We start from the raw sequence: 27030 nt of genomic DNA on the forward strand, positions 1-27030 counted from the left end.
GAACCGCCGGGGGCTGAAGGGCGTGTAGGCTCGAGCGCGGTGCTCACTCAGACGGGGGTTTGCTTTGCTTTGTTGCTCCTCAGTGCCTCAGGGTTCCTGGGCCACTTGTGTTTGTGCCTTGATGTCAGGTTCTGGTAACAGTTTTCCTTTTTGCTCTTTCTTTGTGTGTGTTAGGAGCCCAGAAGGGTCAGCTTTGTGGTGTTAACGTTGAGGTGTTTTAATTCAACCCTCCGCTTTGAAAACCTGACTTGGGAGAAAAGCTTGAGTACTCATACTTGCTTAATGATCAAAAGAAGGGAAGCATTAAAGAGGACTTGCGGTGCCAATTTTTACTCTGCCCAAGTCAGCTCTTGTATTTAGGGGCTATCATGTTTCTCTGTCAGGGAAAATAAAAGCCAAAAAAACAAAAAACGAAAACAACAAAAATACCCCCAAAACAAATTTGCATTGAACGAGCAAACGGGAAGATTATTTGGTATAATATTCTCAGTATCTTTTAAAGACGTTTCATTCTGTTTTACATGCATTTAACTTTTATCTGCTGTTTCAGCTGTGAGTTATAGCAAATTATGTTCTGAGATTAAAAAAAAAAAAAAAGGTTAACACTTAGAGAACCTGGGTTTAGAATGTTGTCACTGACCTAAATAATAAATGTTTAGTTTTACCGTTCCCCTTGATGTTAAACACTCAGTAGACAGAAGAAGTAAAGGGAATTAGTTTTATTTTATAGAAACTGATTTGCCTGACAGTTGGATCCAGGGTTTCCACTCCAGAGTAACTCTTCTTCAGTGGGTCGAGGTGTTGGTGTGGGGATAAGGCAGATCTTGAAAATTACACGGAGTGGGATTCTGAGAACAAATGCTTCAATTTATTAACTATAATTGAATATATATAAAGGATTTTGAAAAGCCCAATAGCCAGGTAAGCAAGAGAGAATTTCTGCTGTCAAGGAGCTGCTTTCTAGTAGGAGAGACTTCTGCATAGGTTACGATGGGGGAATCCAGAGGAAGGAGAGCTTCTGACCTAGGGGCTTGGAAGTCCTTTGAGGAGCTAGTGGTTCAGCTGCACCTTGAAAGGGGGGAAGGATTTGGCTCGCTTTTTGTGTGTGGGGGAAAGGATGTTCTCTGCTGGAGGAAGAGAAATGCACTTTCTACCCTATTGCAAGAAATGCTTTACCATCCTTTCTTTTCTTAGACTATTTACAAATCAAGAGACGTTTCTTCAAAAAAGTCATTAAATTCCTCTTCAGTTGAAAATGCAGCATGCTCAGCAGAACCAGCAACAAAACAATACAGATAAATTAATACCTTCCCAACCAGTTTTTAGTGGCTTGATGTATGTCTTTAGAACAACTTTCGTATATCCATTCACAGATCATATCACCAATATATGATTTGTCTTGTGAGATATTTCATCAACGATGCTTTTTATACTGAAAGGAGCCAAGAGGTACCATGGAAAGCACTTGGGCTAGTAGTTAGGACGCCTGGCTTGTAGGTTTTGTTACCGACTGAGTTTTTGCTCTTGTCTTGGGCAAATCGTTTAACCTCTGTAGCTAAAATTTCTTCTTTTGTAGGTTGAGAGAATTGGGTAGATGCTTCCTCAGAGTCATCTAGCACTAGCATTTTATGGTATAATGCATAAACATGTACATGCATTACTAATTCAGTGATGTACTCTTCACATTCTATCTCTTAATTTGTGTTTGTGAATGGATTGTCACTCTTATCCTGGCCATTGAATGTGGGAGAGTGATTAAAGCTGCAAAGCTAAAATACCCTTATTTTAAGGTAAAGTTCCACAGTTGAATGTTACAAGCATAAGAAGCTTGATTTGCAAATCTGAATTTGTGTTGGCTTCAAAAAATGTTTTGTTGACACTCTTCACTTCATTTGTGAACAAAGAGTAATACATACTTTACTATGTAAAGAAAATTGAACCTTAAGAGGATAGTAAATCTTGGGAATTTGGAAATAAAAATAAAGTAAGACAGAAAATCTGCTCATTGAAAAAGGAAAATTCAGAGATGCTTTCTATAAATGACTATATTCACTTTTTAAAAAGTTGGTGTTTATATATTTGTTTGTTCATCCTGATGGAAATGTGAGTGGGATGTAGTCTGGCATTACATTAAAAAACATGTCGAAGGCATTACTGCTTTTAGAGGTGATTTTTTTTTTCCTTTAGAAATTCTGGAGTCATCTGTCCTGCCTTATTCATAAATGGACACACCATTGTGGTAATGGGTTAATTTCAGTCATGGTTAAGCTGAGGCAAAAACTATGTGAACATTAAACTGTGTATGTGCTCCAGATTGGTTTGTTTCAGGTTTACCTGAGGTATGTTGTCATATGGCAATTATGAAAAGAACAGTTCTTTGGGCTTGGGTTAGGAGGTGAGTAATGGATGGTGATCTTTCCCAGTTTTTAGAAATGAATTCAGATATGGTTGACGTTTAGGCTGTCTGTGAAAAATAATCTGGCGATCAGTAGGTGACCAAAGTTCACTTACCTCAGGACATGAGTCAGGCTCACAGAAGGCTGGGGATCTAGTTTAGTTTCAAATCAACATTTAGGGATTCTTCCTCTGTAGTCTGGGCTAAACACGGAAGTCCCTACTTGCCTTTGTTAAGAGTGGAGATGATTTATCTTGAATACTGCCTTTTAGTTCTTTCTGAGTTCTTTCACAGTTAAACCAGCTTAACCTTACTTTAGAAGAGTACAGGATCCAGGTGAATTTCTCCAGAGCATTTGTTCAGAGTGTCCCTGTCTGGACCGTTTGTGCAGTTTGTGATATTGTATGCAGATTCAGAGGTTTGCTGGAAAGAATTTTAGTGGTGGCATTTTTTAGAGTGTCCCTTTGTACTTTTCCTGTGTTTCGGAGTTACAAAGACATTTTTCACATGCTGCAAATTAGTTTTAGTGCAGTGGCTACAGTGGCGATGTCAATCACTGTTGCAGTTTACAGTGGAGAAAATGGATAATTTGCAGCATATAGTTAACAAGTTATTCTTACATCCAGATCACCAGATTTCTGTGCCTCGTTTAAAAATAAGGTGTAACTCATAACAATAATGAATCTTTGCTTATGCTATCTTTTTTATATAAAAATAGCACATGTCCCTGCAGACCTTGTTTTTCACTGTTCCCAGAAGGTCAACAAACTGGGGCCCTAATCGGCAGGGACTTTGTTGACAATCCAGGGCACAGACATGGTGAAGCTTTTCTCTTGGGGACACTTCTGGTGTGAGGGAGTCACTAGCTCCTCTCCTCTTCTTCCATGTGAGTGCCTGGCCTAGGCCAGGGCCCGCCACTCATTTCTTGGGGCTTGCTTGACTTCAAACAGCCATCTAGTATGAAGCTCCCTTTTCTTTGGCCACAAACCATTGATATGAGTCAGAATAATTGTTCATGTTGATGGATATTTTCAAGTTTATTCTTGGAGTTAGGGATTTAGGGTAAGTGGAAAAGTGAGCATTTTGATCCGAGCCTGGGGCTCTTTTCTTACAGAGTATTTTCCTGTGGGTTGTCCAAGCAGCAGCATTTTCTTTGAAGTTTCACCCTAAGTCCTAACTTCTGGAAAAATGCTTATTTTAAGCATTAAAAAATTTTTTTTTGATGTTTATTTTTGCGAGAGCGAGGGGGCACGTAAGCAAGCATTCAAGCAGGTGGGGGAGGGGCAAAGAGAGAGGGAAACACAGAACCTGCAGTAGCCTCCAGGCTCTGAGCTGTCAGCACAGAGCCCAACACCAGCCTGGAACTCATGGACTATATGAGATCATGACCTGAGCCGAAGTCAGTCTCTTAATGGACTGAGACACCCAGGTGCCCCTTATTTTAAGCATTTTAGAAACCTCACTTAAGTTTTCAGGAGATGCATTGTTACCATCATAGCTAATACTGATTGAGATCTTACTGTGTACTTTCACAGATTACCTCCTCCCCATGACAACCCCATGAGGTCAGTACTATTATCATTATCTCCATTCTGAAGTCTGGAGAGGTTAAGTAACACAGCTAATAAGTGGCAGAATGAGGTTTAAATTTGGCAGCCCAATTTTCTTAACTACTATTCTGCTTTTATGTCCTCAAAGTTAGCATTGTGTGTTGTAGAAACTGAACTTTTTGGTTGTCATATTTGGATTCTGTGGGTCTTAGAATCTGAAATTGGATGACTAATAAACAACCATTATTTTATATATGTGTTGCCTTAAATAGTAGGACCAGGATTGTTGTTTGGCTCAAGAGATGGAAATTGTGTAATTTTCTTTCAAAAACACCTGTAGTGTCTAAAGGGTTCACTAACTGGATCATGTAAGGAGTTCATATAGTTATAAGCAATTTATTGAAATTCAAAACAAAGCAGACCAACAATTTAAAATTGAACTTTCACCTATTTTAACTTATAATTATGTCACCTCATAGAAGTGATCTAGGCTTTTTTTTTTTTTTTTTTTTTTTTTTTTTTAATAACTGTGGGTATTGACACACAGAAGGCTAATTTTTTCTTCTTGTGAGCTGGGACTTAGGTTGCTGAGAAAAGGACCTGAAACAATGAAGCGGAGAATGGGGAATGAGCTGAGGGCATTAATAAAAAGATCAGGCGGCAGCTGCTCCCCTTTCTTTTGCCTTCTGTTCCCAGACTTTTGCTAAGAAAAAGTGAATTATAGAAATGGAGCAGCTTGGTTCTTTCTATGGCTATTTGGTCTGTGGACAAGGCAAGTAGAAAAATGTGAATAGAAGAAGTTATAGCTTGTTTTGTTTGGGCTTCAGAAGATTATTGGTTAAGGGCCTGTGGAGTTGCTTTTCTCTGTATATGAACACTTATACCCTTTTCTGAATTTTGATTTTCAGCAATCCTTTCCAAGAAGTTATTTGATAGGCACAGTATAGATGGACTCATAGGACATTGAGGAAAGGGGACATCTAGGTGTAAAGTGAGTGGCACAGACAGTGCAGTTTAATGATTGCTGCCTTTGTGGTTAATAATAGTTTCTAACAAAATTATATTGGGAAAACACTGAGAAATAGCAGCAGGTCATGAGATCTTTCATAGCATCTCCTCTGATCTTTCCTTCATCTCTCTAAACGCTGCAGTCAACCTGCAAGTGTTTGAAGAAGCACTTGGGTCTTTCCTTGGGTCTGAAACTATTCATTGGAATATCAGTTTGCTTTGGGCAGATGTTTACATTTATCAGCTTATTTCTGGTGGCTCCAAAGGGTCCATGAGGTGTCTGCTGATGCTTATGTCTCCCTATAAAAACCTCCTGTGTAGGAAAAAAAATCTCATTGCTTTCCATGAACTAATATCTGTAAGTAATAAATTAAGGCAGAAACTAAAGTACAGACATTAATATGCTGTTCATTCATTCAGCAAATGTTAAGTACTTATCATGTGCTAAGGTCTCTGTTAGGCTCCAAAAACCCTCGTGCACTGACCACTAAGAAAACCTGCCCGGAACATTCAGAGGCATTTGGGTACTTCTGAGAGTCAAACCTCACAATCTGTGAGTACTGGTACTGTGCCTAAGAACTCTGAACTTAAAAACTTTCATAGAATCAGTGAAGTTTCTGTCTTGCAGTATTGTTAAACAGTACTTTCTGCTATGATGGAAATATTCTGTATCCGTGCTGTCCAGTATGGGAGTCAGTAACTGCATGTAGCTACTGAGAGCAGTTGGAATGTGGCTAATGAGATTTAGAAATTGGATTTTAAATTTTATTTATTTAGGTAAATTTAAATAGCCTCATGTGACAAGTGGCTAATATATTGGGTAACATAGCTCTAGAGCAAAAACGCATTGATAGATGGCATTGGCTGTCCTACGCAGTCATTTCTCACTTGACCATCTGGTTGCTTATGATGTGTTTACTGATTAGGCCTTGCTAAGTTTTTAGTTTTGCACACAGTTACTCCATCATGTCAGATAAGTACAAAAGCAGTGAGCGTGTATGGAAGCATGGGATTTTAATGGAAATGAAAGTGAAGGTAAAATCATTAAATGTGCTGAGAAGGAAGGAAAAAAAAATATATTTGACAATAGGAACTATTCTGGAAAAAAAATAAATTGTGTAATAGGTAGCATGCAGTTGACAATACTCAGCAAGATGGAGGAAAACCTTTGATAAAATGGAAAAACTTGAGTGTCTGGCTGAGAGTCCACTATGATATTAATGAGTTGTTTGAGAACTTACAGAGATGGTGAGAATGCTACAGTTGACCTTTTCTGTTGCAAGCTGTGGGTAGTTCCATAGTTTCCAATCCCCTTTGATCTGCTTTTCATCACAGAGAGTATCCAGGTGGGTAGTGGTTGATATCCAAGTGGCTAAGGTCTTTCCTGGGCCCCCTGCAAAGCTGTGTTGGAGAGTCAATAGATTTTCAGTGCAGATGAAACTAAGATGTCTGAATTGACAAGGAATTGTGCCTGGTTTTATTTATTTATTTATTTAAAATTTTTTTTAGTTTTAGAAAGAGAGAGAGCATGTCATATAGGGGAGAGGGGTGGAGAGGGAGAGAGAGAGAATCTCAAGCAGGCTCCACGCTCAGGGCAGAGCCCAATGCAGGGCTCAATCCCACCACCCTGGGACCCTGACGTGAGGGAAAGTCAAGAGTTTCATGCTCAACTGACTGAGCCACCCAGGTGCCCCAAGGAATGGGCTTGGTTTTAAAACTACACATTAGTAGAGGTGCTTCTGCACCATGGTTAGAGATAGAGAAAACACTAAGACTGTGGAATGGTGAAAAAAAAGCTTACTCTTTTTCCCCAAATACCTTGTAGTGACAAGTCTGGGAGGTGGACTTGTTTGCAGGCTTGAGTGGAATTTGTGTGAAATCATGAGAGAATTCTCATGGTTAGGTCTCTGCTGGAATACATTCTAGTTTTTGAGTTTTGTAGCTTGTGGTGAAAATACAGTGATTATCACCACCTACTGTGCAAAATGTGGGGATAGGAAATGGAGAAGGGATAACATGTATTCTATATATGTTACATGCCAGATTCTATATGAAGGATGTGTGTGTGTGTGTGTGTGTGTGTGTGTGAATTTATATATTATATTTTCTTTATAATACTGTAAGATAGGTGGTATGCCCATTTTTAGAGGATGAAATTGAAGCTCATGAAGGTTTAAATGGGATTCTTTTTTATAAACAAATTGTTGCAATAAAATTTACATACCAAAGTTTTAAATGGGATTCTTTTTGAAAACAAATTGATTGACATACAATTTACATACCACACAACTCATCCAAGTAGACAGTCTACTTTCTGTCTCTATCGATTTGCCCATTCTGCACAATATATGGCCTTTTGTGACAGTCTCCTTTTTAGCACAATGTTTTTAGTGCTCATCCACGTTATAGCATGTATCAGTATTTCATTCCTTTTTATGCTGGATAATATTCAGTTGAATATACAGGGTACATTTCATTTGTTCATTCATCAGATAGTGGGTTGTTTCCATTTTTTAACTATTGGGAATAATACTGCTTTGAACATGCACATACAAGTTTTTTTTTTGTTTTTTTTTTTAATATATGAAATTTACTGTCAAATTGGTTTCCATACAACACCCAGTGCTCATCCCAAAAGGTGCCCTCCTCAATACCCATCACCCACCCTGCCCTCCCTCCCACCCCCCATCAACCCTCAGTTTGTTCTCAGTTTTTAACAGTCTCTAATGCTTTGGCTCTCTCCCACTCTAACCTCTTTTTTTTTTTTTTTTTTCCTTCCCCTCCCCCATGGGTTTCTGTTATGTTTCTCAGGATCCACATAAGAGTGAAACCATATGGTATCTGTCTTTCTCTGTATGGCTTGTTTCACTTAGCATCACACTCTCCAGTTCCATCCATGTTGCTACAAAAGGCCATATTTCATTTTTTCTCATTGCCACGTAGTATTCCATTGTGTATATAAACCACAATTTCTTTATCCATTCATCAGTTGATGGACATTTAGGCTCTTTCCATAATTTGGCTATTGTTGAGAGTGCCGCTATAAACATTGGGGTACAGGTGCCCCTATGCATCAGTACTCCTGTATCCCTTGGATAAATTCCTAGCAGTGCTATTGCTGGGTCATAGGGTAGGTCTATTTTTAATTTTCTGAGGAACCTCCACACTGCTTTCCAGAGCGGCTGCACCAATTTGCATTCCCACCAACAGTGCAAGAGGGTTCCTGTTTCTCCACATCCTCTCCAGCATCTATAGTCTCCTGATTTCTTCATTTTGGCCACTCTGACTGGCGTGAGGTGGTATCTGAGTGTGGTTTTGATTTGTATTTCCCTGATAAGGAGCGACGTTGAACATCTTTTCATGTGCCTGTTGGCCATCCGGATGTCTTCTTTAGAGAAGTGTCTATTCATGTTTTCTGCCCATTTCTTCACTGGGTTATTTGTTTTTTGGGTGTGGAGTTTGATGAGCTCTTTATAGATTTTGGATACTAGCCCTTTGTCCGATATGTCATTTGCAAATATCTTTTCCCATTCCGTTGGTTGCCTTTTAGTTTTGTTGGTTGTTTCCTTTGCGAACATGCACATACAAGTTTTTGTGGAGACACAGTGTTTTCATTTCTCTTGGGTATATACATAGGAATGCAATTGCTGTGACATATTGTAACTCTATGTTTAACATGGAGGAATTGCCAAACTGTTTTTCACAGGGTCTGCACTATTTTACATTTCCATCAGCAATGTGTGAGAGTTCCCATTTCTCTATATCCTTATCGACACTTGTTATTTTCTGTGTTTTTGATTTTAACTATCTTAGTGGGTATGCAGTGTTATTTCATTGTGGTTTTCCCTAATGTAGTTGAGCATCTTTTCATGTGCTTGTTGGCCATTTGTAAATTGTTGGAGAGATGTCTGTTTAGATCCTTTGCTCTTTGTAAAATTGGGTTGTCTTTTAAAATTATGTATTTGTCTTTTTATTATTAAATTATAATTTTTTTTGTATATTATGGATACAAGTTTCTTGTCAGATATATGCTTTGCAAATATCTTCTTCCATTCTGTGGGTGGTCTTTTCACTTTCTTGTCTTATCCTTTGAAGCCTGTGAGTTTCTTTATCTTAAGCAAAGTGTGGGAGGGCTTAGCACACTTAACATACTTACCAAGGTTAGTCAACAAAATGACTTGTAAAATGGCTTGTGTAATGAATGTCATTCTTTTTGTTTGTTTCTGGTTGGAGAACAAGGTGGATTTACCCTTTGCTTAAACTACTCAGGATTGCAAAGCTTTCATGTGTGCTGAAAGCAAAATTTGGAAGTAGACTTTGCTGTACTGAAAATAGTGCTTTCCTCCTGGATTAGAGAACTGCTTAAAAGGAAAAAGAGACTTTACCTAAAAGAGCCCTCTTTTGAGGTCCTGTAATTTTATGATCTAAATAGTGTTTCCTATATTTGTCTGTTGCAGGAATTACCTGGTTTTAGATTTCCAGGGCTGATTAAAGGTTCTGGTTCAGTAGTTCTGAAGTGGCACTTTTCATCAACACCTCACATGATTAGAATCAGGAATGCTTCAGAAACTGATCTAAACAGGTGATAATAATGACCTTTTAGTGGTTGCTAGAACTTAATTAGACCTCTTTAGTGGGTGTGGCCACGAGGTGACAAACATCCCTCACTGAGGGTGATTACAAAGAGCAGATCCAGCCAGTCTGGCTACCTTGCTTAGGGAAGCTACTGATCTTGATCCAACACAACCCACAACACACACACATTCAACCTCAAAATTCTCTTCCCCTCCCCTCGAGTATAGTAGAGATGGTTCCACTATAAAAATTTAAACCAGATTCACAAACATTTTCAGGTCATCCTCTTGAGAGTGTTACTCTCTCCTTTTCCTACTCTTTAAGATGTGTTCATAATTTTCTTACCATTGTTGAGTCCCTGGAGGCCTTTCATAACCACACAGGTTCCCATGTAACTGGATGGTAGGTTATACTTTACTGGTCGGAGGGTGGAATTATTCTCATTCTAAAAGTCACACAGCTATTGAGTAGTAAAACATCTTTTTTGTACCCTATATTGTTAGTGCCTGTAGTGCATGGGCACTGTGGATGCTGAGAGGAAAATTCTCCTACTATGTGTAGTGCAGAGTAGTCACTCAGTAAATAAATGTTTGTTCAATGGATGAGTTGAAGACCACAGTCTATTTAATAGCTAAGTTCAGGAACCCTTCCAAAAATGTATGGACACAGTAGGTGCTCTGACCTGTAGCCTTGTGTTCCGGTGGAACAAAATTTCCAGAGTCAGCAGATTTCTGAGCTTAACGTTTTTTGCTGTTGGCTTCATTGTGGGGTTTTGTTTCATCTCCTGTTTTAGGGAGGTGGAATTTCCCCCTACTTTGTAAACAGTGTTCATGGTTTGCTTTTATAGCTCCAGGTATGTGACTTTCATTATAGCTTTCTTGCAAATGACAACCTAGACCACAAAAGATAAGAGTAATGTGTCACTGAATTTCCTCACACTGGTCTTTCCCTTATGGCAGAGGCATCTGATAGAAGTAGATAAAGATATGAGCTGTGTTTGTTTGGTGTGATGTAACGGTTTCAGAGACCTGTTTCATTTATTCTTTTAATTGTATCATTTTTCATTCTTGATTCCCTTCTTCCTACCTTTGTGTGGTTTGCATGTCAGTTGATTGTCTATTATGTTGATTGGTTCTGTTTGGGGGAAAAAACTATTAAACACAGCATAATCTGAAATAAGCTTAGGTTAAGATATATTTATGTTAAGATATTTATATATTTCAATTTAATTTTATTTATATAGAACAGTATTTGTATATTTCAAAGAACTTGATAGGCTTAGAGCAATCAAAGACAAAATTTAATTTATTTATTATTTTTTATTTTTTTATGAAATTTATTGTCAAATTGGTTTCAATACAACACCCAGTGCTCATCCCAACAGGTGCCCTCCTCAGTGCCCATCACCCACTTCCCCCTCTCCCCCATCTCCCATCAACGCTCAAGTTTGTTCTCAGTATTTAAGAGTCTCTTATGGTTTGCCTCCTTCCCTCTCTGTAACTTCCCCCCCCTTTCCCTCCCCCCGGTCTTCTGTTGAGTTTCTCGAATCCACATACGAGTGAAAACATATGGTATCTTTCTCTGTCTGACTTATTTCACTTAGCATAACACTCTCCAGTTCCATCCATGTTGCTACAAAATGGCCAGATTTCATTCTTTCTCATTGCCAAGTAGTAATCCATTGTGTATATAAACCACATCTTCTTTATCCATTTGTCAGTTGATGGACATTTAGGCTCTTTCCATAATATGGCTGTTGTTGAAAGTGCTGCTATAAACATTGGGGTACAAATGCCCCTATGTGTCAGCACTCTGTATCCCTTGGGTAAATTCCTAGCAGTGCTATTGCTGAGTCATAGGGTAGATTTATTTTTAATTTTTTTGAGGAACCTCCATACTGTTTTCCAGAGTGGCTGCACCAGTTTGCATTCCCACTGACAGTGCAAGAGGGTTCCCATTTCTCCACATCCTTGCCAGCATCTATAGTCTCCTGATTTGTTCATTTTAGCCACTCTGACCAGTGTGAGGTGGTATCTGAGTGTGGTTTTGATTTGTATTTCCCTGATGAGGAATGACGTTGAGCATCTTTTCATGTGCCAGTTGGCCATCTGGATGTCTTCTTTAGAAAAGTGTCCATTCATGTCTTCTGCCCATTTCTTCACTGGATTATTTGTTTTTCGGGTGTGGAGTTTGGTGATGTCTTTATATATTTTGGATACTAGCCCTTTGTCTGATATGTCATTTGCAAATATCTTTTCCCATTCTGTTGGTTGCCTTTTAGTTTTGTTGATTGTTTCCTTTGCAGTGCAGAAGGTTTTTATCGTGACGAGGTCCCAATAGTTCATTTTTGCTTTTAATTCCCTGGCCTTTGGAGACGTGTCAAGTAAGAAATTGCTGTGGCTGAGGTCAGAGAGGTTTTTTCCTGCTTTCTCCTCTAGGGTTTTGATGGTTTCCTGTCTCACATTCAGGTCCTTTATCCATTTTGAGTTTATTTTTGTGTATGGTGTAAGAAAGTGGTCTAGTTTCATTCTTCTGCATGTTGCTGTCCAATTCTCCCAGCACCATTTGTTAAAGAGACTGTCTTTTTTTCCATTGGATACTCTTTCCTGCTTTGTCAAAGATTAGTTGGCCATACATTTGTGGGTCCAATTCTGGAGTCTCTATTATATTCCATTGGTCTATGTGTCTGTTTTTGTGCCAATACCATGTTGTCTTGATGACTACAGCTTTGTAGTAGAGGCTAAAGTCTGGGATTGTGATGCCTCCTGCTTTGGTTTTCTTCTTCAATATTACTTTTAAAAGCCAAAATTTTAGAAGCACTATTGAAATAAATATATCTGTGATTATGTAGTCAGTGAGAAAAATGTTTTAATTTATAATATTATCTATCAAGAAGGTTCACAGGGGAGTTAAAGGATAATGGTAATTTCTTGGCATATTTGTATCATGAATCTGAATATATGACAAATATTTTATAAATTTTACTTTGTTTCTATATAGTAAAAACAATTTAAAAACAAACCACTGTTGGTAGGATTCTCTTATGGTCATTCAATGTATTGTTTCTAAAACATTCCATTTAGCTTTCATGGAAATAATTCTTTCTTATATACCCGTATGTAATTGTTTTACATAATATTTAATTGAATTACACAATTTCAGTAGCAAGTGTAACCAGCATAAGTCTGTTTGGGAGCAAACACAGTTGATTCTTTGTAACCATCTTCTCAAAGGTAGGAGGAGAATTTCATGAGCTTGCCACAATCGGTGATTACTAGCTGTGAGCACCAAGTAATAATGGGCATCAGCTAGGATGTTTTATAGGGTGAAATTCATCCTGGAGTTGGCTAATTGCAGACTGGTTAAGAGCTTCTGCTGTGTACATGACTTCCTAGACATAACTTCAGAAACAAGCAAACATATATAAGAATAAATATTATAAGTTAGAGAAATTAAGACACTATTTTTTTAAAAGTCAATTTGGGTTTTATTTGCCTTCTGTATGAAGTCACTTCATTCCTGCTTAATTTATTTGTGCATCTAAATGTTTTTTTGAAATTATTTTGCTTTCCTTTTAACTTGGAAGATAATTTAAGTTCTTTTAAAATGTGGTTTGTGAAAAGATGACCTACCCATGTCTGTCTATTGAGTGAATGCATTACTAAAGTATAAAAAAAATCCTAAATTCTTTGTCTTATATTTAAGTTCAGAGGGTTACTGGAAACAGGTTGTACCCAGATTTTATATATTATTAAAACATTAAGTGCTTTGTACTTTGTGTCATAATTTCTCTATCTTTTTTAGAAGTCACAGCCCATTATACTGGCCTGGCGACTTCACCTGCTTCAGGGAAGGTGCACTTATTGAGACTATCTTTTCATTGTGCTCTGGTGAAGCATGATCTAGGATCTCGAGAAATCCTAGCACCTTTGGAGTGTTTTAGAGTATCTCTCAGTTTAGAGAACTATTATTTTTACAATTAGTCAGTTTTTTGGGGTGTCTGGGTGACTCAGTCAATTAAGTGTCCAATTCTTGGTTTTGCCTCAGGTCCTGATCTCACGGTTTGTGAGATTGAGCCTTGCATCAGGCTCTGTGTTGACAGTGCGGAACCTGCTTGGGATTCTCTCTCTCCCTCTTTCTCTGCCTCTTTTCTTCTCATGTATTTTCTCTTTCTCAACAAAAAAAACAAAAAACAAAAACAAACCTTAAAATAAAAACCAATTACTCAAGTTTTTTATAAGGCTAACTTAATTATCAAATTGGAGCAGCTTTGTTTTTCCACAATATCTGAATGTGGATATACATAATGGTGCTGTATTAAAATCTAGCCCTTTGCAAAGGTTGTAAAGTATGCTATCATAGATCGTATATAGGTCTGTATCAGTGTCATCTTTCATTCACTCATATATTTATTAAACAAATATTTATTGAGTGCTTCCTATGCACCAGGCATTATTTTAGATACTGGGGATACAATGATCAACAGAATACATAAAAAATTCTTACTTTTTTTGCATTTCTTTTTTAATTTTTAAATTTTTAATTTTTTATTTTATGTTTAGAGAGAGAGTGTGCGTGTGTGTAAATTGGGGAAGGGCAGAGTGAGAGGGAAAGAGAGAATCTTAAGCAGGCTCCACGCCCAGTGCAGAGCCTGACCCAGTACAGGAGCCCAAGCCTGAGGTCAATACCTGAGCTGAAATCAAGAGTTAGATGCTTAACTGACTGAACCACCCAGTTGCCCCCAAAATTCTTACTTTTGCAGGGTGTGACAGACTGTGTGCATGTGTGTGAATTACTATGAGGAAAACTAAAACAGAGGAAGGAGAAGAGGAATGAGGGGGAGTTACAACTATAAATAGGGTCATCAAGGATGGCCTCACGCAGGTGACTTGTTATAAAGGGCGTGAGGAAGGAAAAAGAGTCTTGGGGAAAGAGTACTTCAGAAAGAGTGGACAGCAAGTGCTAAGTCCTGAGGCTGAGGCATGTTTCCCGCCATCCAGAAACTATCAGACCAATGTGACTAGAGTAGAGTGAGCAAGAAGGAGAACAGACACTAGTTCCTGTGAGGCCTCTGGTCTTGTAGGCTATTGCAAGGGCTTGGTCTTCTACTTAGAGTGTGAAAAGAAGCCAGGGAGAGTTTCAGATAAAGATGTGACATGATCTGGCTTATGTTTTAAGAGGACATGTTGCTACTCATGCTCTCATGAGACTAAACTTAGTGAGGAAGGGCAGAAATAAGGATACCAATTAGGAGGCTATTGTGATAACCTAGATGAAGGATGGTAACTAGAGTGGTTATGTTTTGAAGGTGGAGTGGAAAAGATGTCTTGAGTGACAGAATGTGAGATGTGAGTGAGAGAAGGCAGTGGTGAATTGCAGGGTTATTTATTGACTCGTGTAGCTTGAAGGCTAGAGTTGTATTAAGTATAGGGAGACACTCATTTGGGGGGAAAGATCAGGAGTGCAGTTTTGGAAAGCCCAGCTGGCAGTTGGATATACTACTCTGGGTTTCAGGGCAGAGGTTCTGGACTGGAGGTAGACACTTGGGAGTTGTCAGAGTATAGAGACTGGATGAAATCCACAAGTGAGTGTAGATAGAGAAGAAATGAGGTTCAGGACCCTGGGCTACTTCCACACTGAGGTTGTGAGATGAGGAGATGGAACCAGTAAAGGAGAATGAGAAAAAGCAGCTAATGAGGAGAGTGTGGTGTCTCATGAGCCAAGTGAAGAACCTGTGTGAAGGGCAGCGAATCAAATACTTCCAACATGAGGGTCCAGAATTGACTGAGGAAGTTAGCAATGGGGATGTCACTGGTGAGTTTGACAATAGCAATTTTACTGGAGTCATAGGGACCAAAAATTGGTGAGGATTCAAGAGAGAGCAGGAATAGAGAAATGGAAACATAAAATGTGGACAAATATCTTAACAATTTTTGCTACAAAGGGAAGATGAGAAATAGAGCTGAATGGAAAAGTGAGGTCAAGAGAGGTTTTAAAATGGGGAAAATAGCAGTATGTTTGCTGGTATAGGAAAGAGGAAAAAAAAAAGAATGAGCTTTCATGTAGTAGCATAATTCTCATCCAGAAGAATGTTGGTTTTGTTTGAAACAGCTAAAATCATTTAGTTTACTATTGTAAACACTAATTCTTGTTAATGCAGTTTGTATTTTCAACATAAAAAGTTCTTTCTTGTCATATCCATCAAACATCAAATTTTCTCTCCTGAGCCCTTAAATAAATGATGTCTTGATACGGATAGTTTCTGTTCATCTTATTCGACCTAATGTAGTCCTTAGTTCTACACCAGTATACATGGGCCTGAGGTACACTCAATTCACACTTTCTTCAGTAGCTGATGACTTTTTATATTTTTAAAGACTTTATGTTTTAAGAGCAATTTTAAGTTCACAGCATAATTGAGAAGAAGGTACAGAGATTTCCCATTTATCCCCTGCCATTCATAGCACCCCCCATTATCAATATTGCCCATTGAGGGGGACATTTGTTTTAATTGATGAACCCACACTGACACATCATAATCACCCAAAGTCTATACTTACAGTAGGTGTTCACTCTTGGTTTTCTGCATTCTGTGGGTTGGGACAAATGTATAATAATATGTATCCTTCATTATCATATCAGACAGAATATTTTCACTGCCCTAAAAAGCCCTCTGTACCCTGCCTATTCATCCTTCCCCACTGTTACAGCTCCTGGCAACTGATCTTTTTATTGTCTCTATAGTTTTGCATTTTCCAGAATGTCATACAATTAGAATCATGAAGTGTGTAGCCTTTTCACTTAGTAATATGACTTAAGCTTCCTCCATGTTTTTTCATGGCTTGATAACTTGTTTTTAGTGCTGAATAATATCTCATTGTCTAGATATACCACAATTTATCTGTTCACCTACCAAAGGATGTCTTGTTTACTTGCAAGTTTTGGCAATTATGAATAAAGCAGATGAAAACATTTGTATGTAGGCTTTTGTGTGGATCTAATTCCTTTGGGTAAATACCAAGGAGCATGATTGCTCGTTCTTATGGTAAGAGTATGTTTAGTTTTGTAAGAAAATGCCAAATTGTCCTCCCAAGTGGCTGTACCATTTTGCATTCCCACCAGCAATGAATGAGAGTTCAGAGATACTACTTCTGAGCTTATTTTTTTTTTCCCCTTAGGTTTTGCTTCTGTTGTCTTCCTACTTTCTCTTATTTCAGTATTGAATCCTCTCTAGCAGGAACTTTTTGACTCTCAGAACATACTGCATTTCAGTATCTTCTGCCTTCCAACCTTTGCATTTTTATTGATCTCTGCATAAAGGCTACTGGCTTCTAGGTATTTGTTTAGTAATTAGGTAGCTGAAGAGACTCTAGGCACATTTCATTTGCATGAATGGCCCGATTTTTGGGTCTTAATTTAAATCCCAAGGCACCACATACTGATGAAAACTTCTCAGATGGCTCTAGAATTGAAGAGGTACTTATCAAAGATAATTTTTTTGTTTTTTTGGTTGAGAAAGAGTTTGAAGTTAATTATATATAAACTCTGAAAATCACTTAAGTTTTGCATTTAGTTTCTGCTATAATTTAGATCATATATCTTGTCCTGGTTTTAATTTTCATGAGGCCTATTTTTTAAGATCAGCTATATCAGTGCTGTCTAATGGAAATATAATGCAAGTTTTATATATAATTCTAAATTAAAACTTTTTCTGGTAACTGCCTTAAGCAAGTAAAAAGAAACAAGTGAAATTAATTTAAATAATGTGTTTTTACTTAACATATCATCTAAAATATTGTCATTTCAATATGTAATTGTTACAAAAATTATTGAGATGATTTATATCCTTTTTTCATCCTCAGTCTTAGAAATTTGTTGTGTGTTTTATATTCATAGCATATCTGACATAACTAACCATATAACTTTAACAATAATGTGTTGATATTCACAAAGAATAGTGAAATAAAGATACAAACAGAACTGCACTTATTCTACCTCCAACTACTCTGCCTATAGATGTGCTCTGTCTAATGTGGCAGTCACTTAGGGCCATTTGACACCTGAAATATGTCAGATATGCTATGAATACAAAATACATAGCAAATTTCTAAGACTGAGGATGAAAAAAAGAATGCAAATTATTTCAGTAATTTTTATGACAATTACATATTGAAATGACAGTATTTTAGATGATATGTTAACTATTGGTTAATTAATGTAGGATGGATTTTTTTACATTAATTTAAAAATCTACCCTAAAAACAAATAGGTGATTGTATGGAAAACAGATAATTATAAATATGCAGAAAAACCACTAAGGTGTGATTGATTTTAGCAGTGGCTAGCAGTGGCTAGCATAAGTTAAAAATGGCTGACACGATAATAAGTTTTAGCAAAATTATTTAAAATAATTTGCTTCTTCAGATAACTTCTGAGTAAGTAGTTATAACAGCAACATTGTTAAGAGTTTTAAAAGATGAGAAGCACCGTCCCAAACATACTCACATCCATTTTCATTTGATCCCACAACCCACCCCCTCCCCCCCCCCCCCCCCAATAAGGTAGATAGGTACCATCATGACTCATGTTTTTACAGATGGGGAACCTAAGGCCAGAGAGGTTTAGTAATTTGCTCCAGGTTACACAGTGGGTAAATTGAGGATTCAGGATTTGAACTATAGACAGTCTGATTCCAGAGCTTACTTTCTTAAAGTCTGAACCTAAGGGGAAAAAAAATAAGCTGAGAAGTAGTACCTCTGAACTCTCATTCATTGCTGGTGGGAATGCAAAATGGTACAGCCACATGGGAGGACAATTTGAAGATGCATCTTTAAATTATATGATTGAGGAGTAAAGAGTAGAGATTACTTGCTTTGTGAAATGAATATGTTCTAGAAATTTGAGCACAAATTAACTCTAAATAAATCACATTCTGTTTGCCATTAATTTGTCTTAATTTGAGGGTTGCTTTATCTTGATTTCTGACTGATCTTCAGTTAAAACGGAGCCTTAACACTTTATTGTTCTGTCATCAACAGTTGATATTCATCAACTCTGACTTGGGGGAAAAACAGCTAATAATATGTAAGGTAAACCTTTAGTGTAAGAGAGAACTAGAGTTTGCAGCTTGATTGGGGAGATAAGGTTCTAATACTGATGAAATATTAAAACTTATTAAGAGAAATCCAGTAACAGCAGCAACAACCATTTATTGAGTGATTACTATATGCTAAGCATTGTGCTAATAAGACTTTGCACGTATTATCTTAATCATTAAAATGATGCTGTAATGAATGTTTTTCTCTTCCTCAGTAAGTTACATAAGTGCCAAAAGCAGTACTACTGCAGTTCGAAACAATTAGATTCTGTGAGAATTACTGTATTTGATTCTGGGGATCATATTTTAAGACAGACACTAACAATGAAAAGGCAGTTAGGTAGCTGAGTGTTAGGTGAGTGATCAGAAAATAATGTGATGTTAGGAGAGGTTGTAGAAACTGTAATCTTTAACCTAAGGAAAGAAGACTTAGTGGATAGTTAGTTGTCTTTAAGTATTTGGGACAATGAATGTGATCTGAAGAGAAACATGACTATGGGAAAGGAATACACTTTTCTGTCTTTCTGCAAAGAATACAGAAGAGAAATGAACAAAATAACAGATTTTTATTTCTGAATAAGAAAGAACTTTCTCAAGGAATGGCTTGAAAACTAAACCAACTTTCTGTTCAGATGTGTTTGGATACAGACTAGGTCCTTACCTGGATATTTTAAATTGAATGCTTATATTTGGAAGATTTGGACTATAGGAATTGACCATTGGATGAGTTGTCCAGTTCTTCAAATGAATGACCCTTCAAAGTTCTTTCCATTCTTGGGAGTTTGTGATTTTGTCATAAATTATGTTCTAAAATCAGATACTTTTGTAATATAAATAATTATCTCGGTGTGTATATTAAATTGGAAATTGTGATTTAATAAGAATGTCAGAGCTAAGAAGGATGAAATCTTGTAGTCTCACCTCATTTTGCAAATGGGGAAACAGAGAAAGAGAAAATAAAGCTGTAGTTGGACAAATAGGTATTGACTTCAGTTCCAATGCTTTTTTTTTTGGTTACCATTACTAATATATAGGTAGACTAAATCACTTACAGCACATTTTTAAAGGTCCCTTTTAATCTTATCCAGAGCTAACAGAATGAAGCAACTGTCAGTTCATTTTTTTAATTAAAATAATTAAAAAAAAATGTTTATTTATCTTGGGGGGGGGGGGGAGAGCGCGTGTGCACGAGCAGGGGAGGGGAAGAGAGAGAGAGGGAGACACAGAATCTGAAGCAGGCTCCAGGCTCCGAGCTGTCAGCACAGAGCCCTATGTGGGGCTCAAACTCACAAGCTGTGAGACATGACCCAAGCTAAAGTTGGACGCTCAGCTGACTGAGCCACCCAGGTGCTCCTAGTTCATTTTGTTCTAAGCAGACACACCTGAGTCCATTTTGTTGTTGTTATCTGAACTTGGAGCTCAGTGATTTTCCTAAAAACAAATTTCTGTTTCTTCATGGTGTTTTATTTCCTTGAAGATATATGTATGTTCACACTGAATGCAGAAGAAAGGTACAGTGGCTCTGAGAATGTGTTGTTCATTCAACAAATATTTATTGAAGGTCTCTTGTGTGCTTTTCCAAGCACAACTGTACTGTCGTAGGCTTTTACTCTGAGATGGGAAACATCAAATTGTTTTCAGTAGAGAATGAGATTTGCTTTCTTCTTTTTCTCCTCCTCCTCCTCCCCTCCCCCTCCTCCCCCTCCCCCTCCTCCCCCTCCCCCCTCTCCTCCTCCCCCTCCTCCTCCTCCCCCTCCTCCCCCTCCCCCTCCTCCCCCTCCTCCCCCTCCCCCTCCTCCCCCTCCTCCTCCTCCCCCTCCTCCCCCTCCTCCTCCTCCCCCTCCTCCCCCTCCTCCTCCCCCTCCTCCCCCTCCTCTTCCCCCTCCTCCTCCCCTCCTCCTCTCCCTCCTCCTCCCCCTCCTCCTCCCCCTCCTCCTCCTCCTGCTGCTGCTGCTGTTAAGGTATGCTGAAATATAAAAGGATTCTGCAGGAATTTCAGCCAGGTGTAGTCTGCCTTGATTTAGTGAGACACACCTTTTGGCTACTAGGCACAAGATTGGAATAACTAAAGTTCCAGGTTTATATAAGCTATATATAAGTTCACAACAAGTTATGTAAGTAAGTTCGTAAGAAAACAAGTATAAACCTCCTGAAAATATTCTACCATATACCAGCTTGAAAAACATAACTTCGTAGTGGGATTTGACAGACCTGGGTTTGAATCCCACCTCTCAATGGTAATTTTATTTTGAAATGTACTAATTCACTGAGCTTCCTCATTGGTGAGGAAGTTTCCTCAGTTTCCTCATTGGTGACATGGGGGTAAAATCTTTTTCATGGAACTTTTTGATGATCAAATGATTAAAATGAGTCTGTGCATGTGAAATGCTTAGCTCAGTGCCTGGCACATTGTAAACATTCAATAAAAGGATGTAACTATTACTATGATAATTTACTCAAGGGAATTTTAAGAATGGGTAAGTTATTTTAAAGATTTGGGGTGCTACGTCAGAGCCTTAATTTATTTTTAGTTTAGATGATGTCTTAAATACCTTTGTCTAAAAGTCCTGACATTGACACAGTGCTTAAAATAATACCTCTTTCTTAACACTGTTTTGCATGCATATGAATTAATTCTTTCATATGTCATTAGCTGTTTTTGTGGTGTCACAGTGTGGCAAATTCTAGAACTTTCCTCCACATTCTACAGACCTTCTTATCAGTTTTGTATCAATTCTGGAGGTTCGGCTATTGATTAAAGCAGGCAGGGAAGGTCCTCTCTGAATAGGTCATAGTTGACCTCTAGCCAGAGGACACCCAAGGGACTTGTTCATTTTGAAGGTTTCTTGGGCTGTAGGGGTGTATGTGTGTGTGTGTGTGTGTGTGTGTGTGTGTGTGTGTACTCTGTTATCCAGAATCTTTGTCCTCCCAGAGAGTAAACACAGCACCTTATGATTTTGTGGACAAGTTCACCTCTGTAATGTTTTTTGTTGCCCTACTGTTACGCTTGGAAATTCAGTCTGGCTTTTAGTTTGATATTGTATCTATGGCACTATCTGGTAAAAGCATAACAGTGTTGACTTGCCAGTCTCTAAGTGATACTAGGAGAAAGTTACGTGTAAAACCTGTCTTTACGGTGCCCTCCTTTCCTTGGACTATGGCTGTCAGCTGCTTCTAGCCCAGTTCTAGGTCTTCTTTTCCTGGCGCTTTCTTTAGGTATCACATAGCTGAGTTGATAAATTCATCTGGATTAATGGGAGAGGGTTAGAGGACATTTAAACTGCTTTTGGAGGCACTATTTTGCTTTCCTTTCTCATCAGTTATTTGAAAGTACTTTTGCAAAACTAAGACCACTGTATTAATGTAACATTTCAGCATTATATTCAGTGGAGCCGTTAGTGAATAATCATGAGAATTCTAGATCATGGGAAAGATAGGTTCATGGCAGGTCTCTGGTGAAGATATGGGCATGTACAGCCTTAAAAAAATTTTTTTTTTTAATATTTACTTATTTTGAGAGAGAGAGAGAGAGGGAGGGAGGGAGAGGCCCAGGTAGGGGCAGAGAGAGAGGGAGACACAGAATCTCAAGCAGGCTCCAGGCTCTGGGGTGTCAGCATGGAGCCGACACTGGGCTCAAACTCATGGATTGAGAGATCATGACCTGAGCCGAAGTTGGACACTTCACCAACTGAGCCACCCAGGTGCACCTAGCCTTTCTTTGTGTACTTAACATTCAATGTCACGTTAGTTTTAGCAAATATGTTTAAAAAAATTTTTTTTAATGTTTATTTACGTTTGAGAGAGAGAGAGACCCCGCGTGTGAGTGGGGGAGGGGCAGAGAGAGAGGGAGACACAGAATCTGAAGCAGGCTCTAGGCTCTGAGCTGAGAGCACAGAGCCCCATGCAGGGCTCGAGTTCATGAACTGCGAGATCATGACCTGAGCCGAAGTCGGACACTTAACCACTGAACCACCCAGGTGTCCCTTAGCAAATATGTTTTTTAAATGGCACCTGCTATTTAATCTTAGGGGTTTTCTGTAACTCATTTAACCAGTTCCCTGTTATTGAATACTTACGTGTTTCTAGTTTTTTATTGTGATGACACAATACTATATATATATATATGCTTTACATATAAAAGCTTTTATATAAACTTTGTGTCTATGTCTGTGTTTCTGCTTATTTCCATACAATATTTTCCTTTAAGAGGAATTTGAGAGTCAAAGCTGTGAATTCTTTATGGCCCCACCAAAAATCCATATTCCTTTCTGGAAAGGTGGCACCATTGACATTTTACCTACCATCATATAGAGTCAGACAAAAACGTGTAGTTTTTAGGTGATACAGGTTAGGGCTGGCTTCATTTTAGCTATTATCCTAACTTTACACCTTTAAAAAAGAGGTGGTGGAATCACAGAGCTAAAATGTTTAGATCTAGATCTAGAAAAGATCTAGTCCTACTTTGATACTTTTATCCATGAGGAAACTGAGAACTACAACAGTAAATTCATTTATTCAAGATCACATGGCTGGTAATTGGCTAAGCCAGGATTAGAGACTTGACTCCTTTTTGTCCTGTATCTTTTCTTCTTCAGCTTGAACCTGATATACCAGAGAGATTTGTCTCTAGGACTGAACTAGAGGGGAGTGGGACCAGCCTTTATTTATTTATTTATTTATTTATTCATTCATTCATTCATTCATTCATTCATTCGTTCGTGATGCATGCATGCATGCCACAGCATAGTGTCTGTTTAGTATATAGTACCCTTACCTATCATCTGGCCCCCTGGCATGCTTGTTGCCCATATTTCCAGCGAAGTTCCTAGGCTTAGTTTTGATAGGCTTAGCTTGAGTTATGTGTCTATTTCTGTAGCTAAAGGGAATGGAGTACCTTGGCTAGGTCTGAGTCACATGGTCACATGCATGGCCCTAGGTAGGCCCTAGGTGGTAGCTGAAATGGGGCTGGTCAGAAGAAACATATGCCATATAGAGGAATAGCAAGCACAGAGGCCAGGGGTGGGCTAAAGCTTAGCATATGAAGAATGGAAAGAAGTGAGTAAGGAGGTATTAAGATGGGGAGATATGGAATGGAGGGAAGCGGCTTAAAAGGTAGGCAGAAGCCAGATAGTGCAGTAGGGTGCTTGGATTTTATCCTATGGATATGGGAAGTCGTGAAATGGATTTAAGCAGTTTGGCATTAAAATTTTTTTTTATGTTTATTTATTTTTGAGAGAGAGAGACAGAGACAGGGAGTGAATGGGATAGGGGCAGAGACAGAGGGAGACCCAGAATCTGAAACAGGCTCCAGGCTCTGAGCTGTCAGCACAAAACCCTACGCGGGGCTTGAACCCACAAACCATGAGATAATGACCTGAGCTGATGTTGGATGCTTAACCAACTGTGTCACCCAGGCACCGCAGCAGTTTGGTATTTTAAAAAGATCACTCTTCATTCCATTCTCACACTGTAGGAGGGAAGCAGGGAGACCACTCAGGAAGCTCTTTTAGGTGAGAAAGGAAGCTTTCTTGGATGGGAGTGGTGGCAGTTGTGATACACACAAATAAGCCACATTCTGTGTAGATGAGTAGAACCTGATTACTGATGGGCAAAGAGAAAGGGAATGAAATAGATTTCTGGCTTGATTAACACAATGGATGGAATTGCCATTATTGAGATTTAGCACTCTTGTTGATATTGTTCTGTGTTACTCAGTTCCTTTCACCTAGACTTCTTGAGAATAGGATTAGACATCATCTCTTCACCATTTATTCTAGCACAGTGTTAAGGCATATGATAGGCACTTGGTTTGGCAGGGTGGGAGGAGGCTTAAAGTGACAACAGCAAATCCTGCTTGTTAGGATATACGTTGTTGATTTTTAAATTTGTTTAAAATACAAATTATGTGGGAAGAAATTGCATCAGCTGCATTTTATGGAAAATGTAATCAGACCTCAGTTAAAGAAATCTGCCCTAATTTATTGACAGCTGTAACATTTTCTAATCTGTGGTATTCTCGTTAAATCATCTACCTTATTCTTGTTTTCATGGGTATTTTTTTTTTTTTTTTTTGCCTAGAATGAGTGTTTTTTCTTTGGCGTTCTAACATAGTAAAAGTAAAACAAAACCTTAGATAGCTAGCCACATTGTCTTTGGGTGGTCCCTGCACCTTTGATACTGCTTTGTCTCTGTTCCCTTTTTTTTTTTCTCTTTTATCAAAAACCTCATTCTGAAGTGCCTGTGAAAAAGAGGCCCAGATCAGAAGAAATCAGTTGAGTGGCCCAGCACAGCTTCCTGAGGTTATAGGGCAAACTAAACCTCTTCCCATAATGTGCTTCTAACAGGTAAGCACAGTGGCTAGCGGGTCTCAGGAGATGCTTACCAATGCTGGTTACTCATCCTTAACCAGTGCTTTGGTTTCTCTTAGTCATGGCTGTTGTTCTTTCTGGCGTGGTTTTTGTTTTCTCCCAAGAGAAACTTTAAAACAGGAGGAATTGAATAGAGGCAGCTTGAAAAGAGATGAATACAGAACACAAGCTACCGTTAGCTGGTGTCCTCACTGTGCTGGCCACTGCTGACGTAGAATACTGAAACAGCCCTAATGGTTTGCTTGGCCCAAGTTTGCAGTTGGTTTTGAAGCCCCCAGGCCAAATGGCAGGCTCCAGTCCAGCAAGTACATACGTTACTCACCTTCTGGGGCAAAAAAGGTGCTTTTTGTTCTGCTATTCTCCATTTGCTACAGATTTTTAAAATGATGATTAAGAGAATTTCAGAAACCAAATTATTTTCCCTAGTCTTATTTGTATATTTCTGAAGGATTAGAAATTTAAGTTCTGTTCCTTAAAAATTTCTAAGGAAAAAATGTACCAAAACTTTAGGGTCTCTTCCACAGTCTCAAATCAATCCTTGTTTCTGTAAGTGGTGATGTCACTAAATGTTCTTAAGGAAAAATTGTTGAAGGAAGTAGAGCTGTGGAGGGGCTCGGCATATGGAGGTTGGGTGAACATTTTGAGTTAGGTAATTAGGCAATTACAACCATGTGGAACAGAAGCGATGATTAGACTAATTAGTTAAGGCATTTTGTAAGTGCCACTTTGACCCAAGGGTAATGGCCTAGAAATGCTGCCTTTCCTGATTCATTTGATTGACGAAAAGCAGGTTTTACACGTGGGATTTACTTATTTTTAAAATTAGGGATTTGCCTGGTTTTCATCTGTTTTCAGTTTTATGTCTCTGGTAACAGGCAGGTGTATCTGATTTAGGAGTTTTGGGCCAGGACTTTACTGCTTTTGTTTGCATCTCCTTAAAAGCACTGTTGTAGTGGAGCAGATTGAACAGGGTACCTTTAGTCAAGCAAGTCTTTGCAAACAACCAGAGTGTTCTATTTGGTCACTATGCAAGTAACTTTCTAGTGACAAGTCTCTTTCTGGTCATTTTTGTACACCTAACTTGTTCATGTATACATTTATTTATCTACCATTCCTTGGTGTTTGTTGTGTGCCAGATACTATTAGATGCAAAAGATACAAAGATATGTAGCAGTTAAAGATTGTTTTGTTCATTGTTTACCCCAGTTGCCCCAAATGCTTGGCATTGTAGATTTGTATGTTCAGATTTACCTCATGCAATTGTAGCTGATTTTGCAAAGCAGATTTAAAAACAAACAAACCAATTTCCATATTCTGAATCCCATTTCTTTTCTTGTAATTTTAAAATTTAAGCTACATCTCTTCAAAATATTTGCTTTTTAAAAAATATCAGAAATGCTGTTTATTAATATGGTATTAGGTGTAATTTACCAAGTACTTTTACACGTGCTATGTTGTTTGATCCTGCCATCAACTCTGAGGTAGGCAGCCAAGCATTACTATCCCTGCGGTAGCACCCTCATACTGGGCCCATTGTGTGGTGTTCAAAAAAGTTAGCTGATTTCCCTCAGGTGTTCACAGCCAATACACAACAGAGACAGAACATTACCTCATTTTCTCACTCCTGGCTTATTTTAGTCTTCTCTTACATGCTCTCGTAATGGCTGAAGTAGGTCCACTGGGTTTAAAGAATCTTTTAGGGGCATTCAGCAATAAGTAAAGTATGTTTAATTCTTCAAAAACAGCATTAGTAACATATATATCAATCAGATAAATGAAATAGAGCACTATTAAAACATGCTTGTGAGATCTTTTTCAAACAGTGAACATTTTGTGTTGATTTGACATTCACCTTACCTTAGGTAAGAGCTGGTAGGCTTTATGAAAATCTGTAGTGAGGTGAAGAGCCAGACAGACCTTTTTGAATCTTTTGAGAGTATTTTATAGTCTATAATGGAGTAATAATACCAACCTTGCAGGAGTGTTCTGAGGATTAAATGAGAAAATCCATGTAAGTAAGGTGCTACTTAGTCATGA

At 38.3% G+C, this 27030-nt stretch overlaps 1 protein-coding gene and 1 long non-coding RNA gene across 18 annotated transcripts in view; one reads left to right on the top strand and one right to left on the bottom strand.

Moving 5' to 3' along the window:
• Positions 1–27030, top strand: part of PSD3 (pleckstrin and Sec7 domain containing 3) — an 812606-nt gene that overhangs the window by 201666 nt on the left and 583910 nt on the right. The gene's annotated exons all lie outside the window — the stretch shown is intronic.
• Positions 5161–27030, bottom strand: part of LOC132691747 (uncharacterized) — a 29861-nt gene continuing 7991 nt past the window's right edge. For both annotated transcript variants that reach the window (XR_009615974.3, XR_009615973.3), the window contains 3 exons: positions 26851–26979; positions 6195–6354; positions 5161–5266 (listed from right to left, as the gene is read on the bottom strand). This is a non-coding gene — a long non-coding RNA (uncharacterized LOC132691747). The remainder of the gene's footprint in view (positions 5267–6194; positions 6355–26850; positions 26980–27030) is intronic.

This window comes from Panthera onca, chromosome B1 (genome assembly GCF_046562875.1).
Source record: "Panthera onca isolate mPanOnc1 chromosome B1, mPanOnc1 haplotype 2, whole genome shotgun sequence".
Taxonomy (NCBI): Eukaryota; Metazoa; Chordata; class Mammalia; order Carnivora; family Felidae; genus Panthera; species Panthera onca.